Source organism: Camellia sinensis, chromosome 3 (assembly GCF_055761805.1).
Source record: "Camellia sinensis isolate YWXY chromosome 3, ASM5576180v1, whole genome shotgun sequence".
NCBI classification, from domain to species: Eukaryota; Viridiplantae; Streptophyta; class Magnoliopsida; order Ericales; family Theaceae; genus Camellia; species Camellia sinensis.
This window is the reverse complement of record NC_138963.1, coordinates 73,152,985-73,159,332: the sequence shown is the minus strand read 5'-3', so window position 1 is coordinate 73,159,332 and position 6,348 is coordinate 73,152,985.

The window sequence follows — 6,348 nt, the reverse complement described above, 5'->3', positions numbered from 1 at the left end:
TGTCCGAGTCTACACAGATATCGGGTGTGGGTGTGGGTGTAGGTGTGCTCACAGTGAACCACGGCATGTGATGTATCAGTGTGTCTGAGTTAAGCACTTAAAGAGCAGAATCGATTATCGCAGTTATGTGTTCTACACAGAGGAAGAATATTCCTCAACGGCACTGTAAGACAGATATGACTCTGGCTCGCGCAGTAGAAGCTCTAGTGGCGCGCCTCGCGCATAGCTCCTGAAGTGGCGGATGCCGTCAGGAGGCAACACATGAATCGCCGGCCTGTAGGTCGCCAGGTCGAAGGGTCGGATGCGAAGAGGTAGAAGCTCGACCTTGGGGTCCACGTCCATCTCCGGGGGAGTCTCACCCTGTGGAATGTCGTCAGCCATCTCAGAAAGAGTGCGAAAATGGCCGAAAATGTGTAAAATGGGCAAGAATACGAAAAGTCAACTGAAAAGTCAACCCCGAGAGGGTGAAAAATGGGAGAAAAGGTCGGAGTGTGGGAAAAGGCACGAAGATCGAGGAAAACTCAAGGAAAACAAGCCCCAAGTGGTGAAAACCAAGGAAAAGTCACCAAAACCGAGTTTTGTTCGGTTTAAAGTGTGCGAAATGGGAAGGGTTTCGCGAATCAAACGACGAAAAGGGCTTGTAAACCAAGGAAAAATGAGGATAGAAGGTTGGGAAATCACCTAGAGAGAGAGAGAGAGGGATTTTCGAACAAAGAGGAAGTGAAACTATAGGGTTTGAGGCCCTATTTTTAAAAACCCGTGGCTAAATGTCAAAACTGCCCTGACACAGCCATTTTTGGCCGGTCGGCCAAATCGTTGGCCGGTCGACTAAATATTTGGCCGATTGTCTCATTTGATGGCCGATGGATGGCCGGTGGCCTCCCCTTGTGGCCAATGCACCTCCTACACCATTGTTTAGGTCAAATATGATGTTTGGGACCTCCATTCCTCAAGACAGTGCAAGAAAATGCATTTTTGAAGCTTAACCGGCCTCCGTTTTGACCTCGGACCGTGCCTTCTGTGTGCGATGCTTGAATACGCGCAAGGTGTATCCTTCTTCGTATCCTTTTGTATCTTGTGAGTTTCGCAAATCGCTTTAAATGTGTTGCATTACAATGTATTGTCATGTTTATAATAAAGCGCGTAGTGGTTATACTTTGTTTCATTCTTGCATTTAACATGCTTCATCGTACTTTGTAGTTTCAAGTTCCTCGTATTTGACACATTGTACACATTGTCTCGTGTGCTTTACTTATATGTATTCAAGTTTCTCATATTTCACACATTGTACACGTTGTCTCGTGTGCTTTACTTACATGTGTTCAAGTTTCTCATATTTCACACATTGTACACATTGTCGCGTGTGCTTTACTTACATGTGTTCAAGTTTCTCATATTTCACACATTGTACACGTTGTCGCGTGTGCTTTACTTACATGTGTACAGTTCAAGTTTCTCATATTTCACACATTGTACACGTTGTCGCGTGTGCTTTACTTACATATGTACATTTCAAGTTTCTCATATTTCACACATTATACATGTTGTCGCGTGTGCTTTACTTACATGTGTTCAAGTTTCTCTTATTTCACACATTGTACACATTGTCGCGTATGCTTTACTTACATGTGTTCAAGTTCCTCTTACTACACATATTGTACACGTTGTCGCGTGTGCTTTACTTACATGTGTTTATGCTTATTACCACGTTGTTACACATTGTATGCATTGTCGCGTATGCTTTACTTACATGTGTACACTATTTTTCTTGCTTCACATATTGTAGGCGTTGTCACGCATGCTTTACTTACATGTGTTTGTGCCCTTTTTACATTGATATGCTTGTTTCAAATTGCATTGTTATGTATCCCATGGTTTGCATTGTTATGCTTGTTTCAAATTGCATTGTTATGCATCCTACTCGACTTGCGTTGTCACGCATGCCCTCCTCGCATTGACATACTCCCTTCCGCATTATCATACATCACACTTAGGTTGCATCATCATGCACCCTTTCACCCGCGTTGTCGTGCATTTTTCACTTGCATTGCTATGCATGTTTCTAACAGTATTGTACCTGTTAAGTTTTCTTTCTTTTTTAGGCACGATATTGTATGTACGGTTCATTTCAAAACTGGCGAGACCAGACGAACCGCACGGTATTGTATTCTCCACGTGAGACGTAACGAGAATTGTATAATTCTCTTACATCCTTTTTTGCATGTAATGTAGTTAGATTTGTATCTGCTTGCTTAAAACTGTTGCATGTTATGCTTCATTCAGCTTTATTTGCCTGATCATAAGTTATGCTCGGCTTTGTGCATTGTTCTTGCATCTTGCCCCTGCCTTCGGACGCATATCTTTATCTGTATTTTGTATGCTTTGTCTAAGTCTTCGGCCTTGTCAAAAATGGGTCGTCTCTGGGCTTTGACATTCACTCCCGTCATTATTATGACTTTCGAATTCCGTCAAAAAGGGGCAACTGTAGACACCCTATTTTTTACCGTCCTCAAGACTTGGACGTCATTGTTTAAACACTCGATGATCATCTATGTTTGTGTTCGTTTTGAGTTCTCGAAAGTCTTAGTTACGCGCCTTGCCTCAAGATCTCTCAACTTGTTTGTTTTGTGCTTGGTTGTGGACCAAACACTTGTGTTTTTGGCTTCTGAGGGTAGGAAGTGGCCTGTCAGCCATCCCCTCAACCCACTGGCTATGGCCTGAAGCCACCGGCCTTGTTTTCTTGCCACCGACCAAATGTATTGGTCGATCGGCATTGTATTTGGTCGACCGGCTAGTTTCTTGGTCGATCGGCCACTTTTTCTGGCCGAGGCCTTTTCATTGCCTTTTTCAGGCATTGTGCATGCCAGCTGTGCCAGCTAGTGAGCACAGACTCTGCCCTCCATACGTGTATGGAGGGATTTCATCCTTACACTTAGCTTCTCTAAGAAGCTTAGAAGTTGATTTTCTATAAGATGAGGGCCTCCCCTCCCCTTTCAGGGGTTCAACAATCTGATATAGGACATATATATCACTCTCTCTCTCTATATCTCCTCTCTCTAGATAGTTGTGTGTGTAATAGTGTTCTAAAGGGTGTTTTTGTTCATATTTTTGCACTAAGACACCTAGTGTTACACTATCCTTTAGTTACTGAGGTGCTAAGGAGTTGATTTCAGAGTTTTTGAGTTGGTTTCGATCAGAAGGAGGTGATGGAGTTGGTGTTCTTGAAGTGTTCTTCAAGGGTGAGAAACTACTCTTTTAATCCCCATTTTTTCTTAAGCTTTTAGCAATACTTAGATGTTGTTTTAAGCTTAGTATCCTACATAAAAAAGTTCTGTATTTTCATGCTTGAGATGTTTCATTCAGGTCACTTTTGTGTTGGGGGTTGTCTACCCCCCCTTAGGCCTTGTTTGGCCTCATTTTGTGCCTCTTCCTTTTGGCTTTGGAACCTTTCTTGTTTCAACCTTCTCACCACTGAAATCCAGAGGATATTCAGCAGTGGAGAAGTGGTTTTGAGGTCTTGTATAGGGGAGGGACACCCTTCTCTCCTTATGTCTCATTTGCTTGCCTTAAGGGGTCATAATGGTAGCATATTTACTTAGTTTGTTTTAACTCCATTTTAGCAAGTATTTGGTGTTGTTTGGTCATGTTGTACCTCTGTTTCATGTTGGTTTGATGGCCTCATGCATACTCCATACACTTGTCTTGCAATCCTCTCATTTGCCATAACATGTATCTTGCATTTGGACTATCATGCTTGCATATCTTGACTCGACCCAAAGGAACTTTTAGTCATATTTCAGCATGTTAAAGCTCTGTTTAGTGTCGTTTTGATCATATATGTCATGTTTTGTATAGCCTTAGTTCATCCTAGCTTGTTAGCTTTGAAGGCCTAAGTCACATGATTACATTACTTGGCTCATTTTCATGATTTGGCATCATTTCACGTGAGATTTCAATCCATATAATGTGGTCATGCATTCACATTCATAACATTCTCCATGCATTAGAAGGTTTATGTTTTATGTTTCAAGATTGGACCATTGTGCATGCCTCTATGCTTAGACCATTTAGATACCATCTAAGTGGATTTTTGAGTTTGTTTCAACATGCCATAACTCTGTTTTCCATTTCTTAAATCATGCCATGTTTGGTTGTGTTAGGCGTAGTATAACACCTCTTTGATAGTGTTGCATGCTCAATTGTTTTGGCATTGTATTCTAGCTTGTTTTGGCTAGCTTTGAGCTCACTTTTGGTCTTGCTTGGACCTGCCTCGAGACTGTTTTAGGTCCCCTTGGCCCTTTAGGGCTTGCTTCACATAGCCATGGCTTAAGCCCCTTTGGCTAGTCTCAAGTTTTAGGCTCCTTTGTATGCTTTACTTGCATGGCTTGGTTGATTTGGCATCATCCCTTGCATATTTTCAGAGCTTATCATGCTTGTTACTTGTCCATATTTGTCTCGTTTAAATGTGCTTAAGAGTCGACCTTTTTTGTGCCTAAGTGTTGGACCTTTACATGCGCATGTTTGGGTATGTTTTGTCCATCATTTCTTGGCACTTTGGCCACTGTTTTGGCACGGCTGAGGTCTGCCCATTTCAGTTGAAGTCCATTGAGCATGTTTGCTTTCATGATATTTGCATGCTTGTATTGTATCATGTTTGCATGTTTGGTATATCGCATGATATTTAGCTAATTGCATTACATAGCATTGTTGTATACTTGGCGTGCCCATGTTACATTAGCTTAAATTGCATGCTTAGGTTGCATTGCATTTGGCATGCTTGCTACCTTAGTCTTGTGTGCATACTTGAGTTCTATTGCATTTGGCATGCTTAGGTTGCATAGCATTGCTTTTCCATATTGCATTGTATTTGGCATACATGCATTGCATTATGTTTGGTTTGGGGTGCCAAACCAAACACAAGGAATGAGGGACGTTCTTACTTGAAGTGACGAAACGTACCTTAATCCTCGGTCGCCGACGCTCTTGATCAAACATGAAAGAGTTCTAGGCATTCATGTGTTTTGTGGCATTCACTCCACATTGATTTGCACACTTGGCACCTTTGGCCATCATGCATTGAAATGCGTGATTGGTGGTCCGAGGGTCGAGAGCCATACTCCCTTGAGTTCACAATATGATAGGGAGGGTGGTCGTGCACACATTATCTTGTAAACGCCTTGCCATGCACTGTCTGTCCTCTGCTGCAGCAAAACAGCATTCTGCAGGAAGGGATGGCCGGCCGGCCATCTTCAGTGCCGGCTGACTAACTTAATCTGGCCGAGAGCTCCACTTTTGGCCAATGACCATTTTCCCATGGCCGGTGACTCCATCTTTTGGTTGGTGACGTCCCACAGTGCTCAGAGAGTGTTTCAGAAGCATCCTAAGGATTTTCGCAATTATTACAAACTCTTAATTAATTAACAATTTAATTAGAAAACAATCTAAGTATGAAACTAAAGAGGCCGCCACAGCTCCGCCTCAGTGCAAGCAGAGGCAACATGCGGCATGGCAACGGGTTTCCGAGCGAGGCAATCGAACATGCATCAGTCAATCATTCTGAGGCGGAGCTGTGGCGGCCTCTTTAGTTTCATACTTAGATTGTTTTCTAATTAATTTGTTAATTAATTAAGAGTTTGTAATAATTAATTAGCTAGGATAGTTGATTTATTCGGTTTGTATTATTCTTCCGGACCCTCCGTCGAGAGGGCGAATTTGTAATAAGTGTGCGTGCGTGTGTGAATGTCTTCCAACCCCATGTCTTTCTCCCTTTTACTTACCTTCTTTTGATGGTTAGTTTTAGGTCATGTTTCAATTAGCATACTTATGTTAGCATATTTGCATACATTCATTCATATTGCAAGCACCGGGCTCGGCGCATCATACTAATTGCATAGTATTTCAATTCCAACTTGAGTACGTGTATCGAGTTGTCGCATTTCACATGCCATTCTTAGATTAGCCAAGCCTATTCTAATTTTATTTTGCATATGTTGCATTAGCTATCTTAACATGAACTAGGATCATGCATGATTTCTTACTAGTTTCTTGTTTTGGCTCGAAGTACTAGGTAAGCTTTTATGCTTTAACATCTTGCATGAGTGTAAGTGTTTCCATGTTAGCATGCTTGCCATGAGGCTACCTATTTAAGTGATATAAACTGCCTGAATGCCTGTGGGTGAAGGTTAGATTACTCGAATTGGAACAACTCATCAAAATGTGTGTTTTAAGCCCACTTAAGAGTGGCAAAATCATATTTTTCTAAGCCCACTCAAAGGTGGCAAATCCACGTCTTAGCCTACTTGTGAGTAGCACCATCAAACCATTTTCAAACAAACAAACGTGAAATGT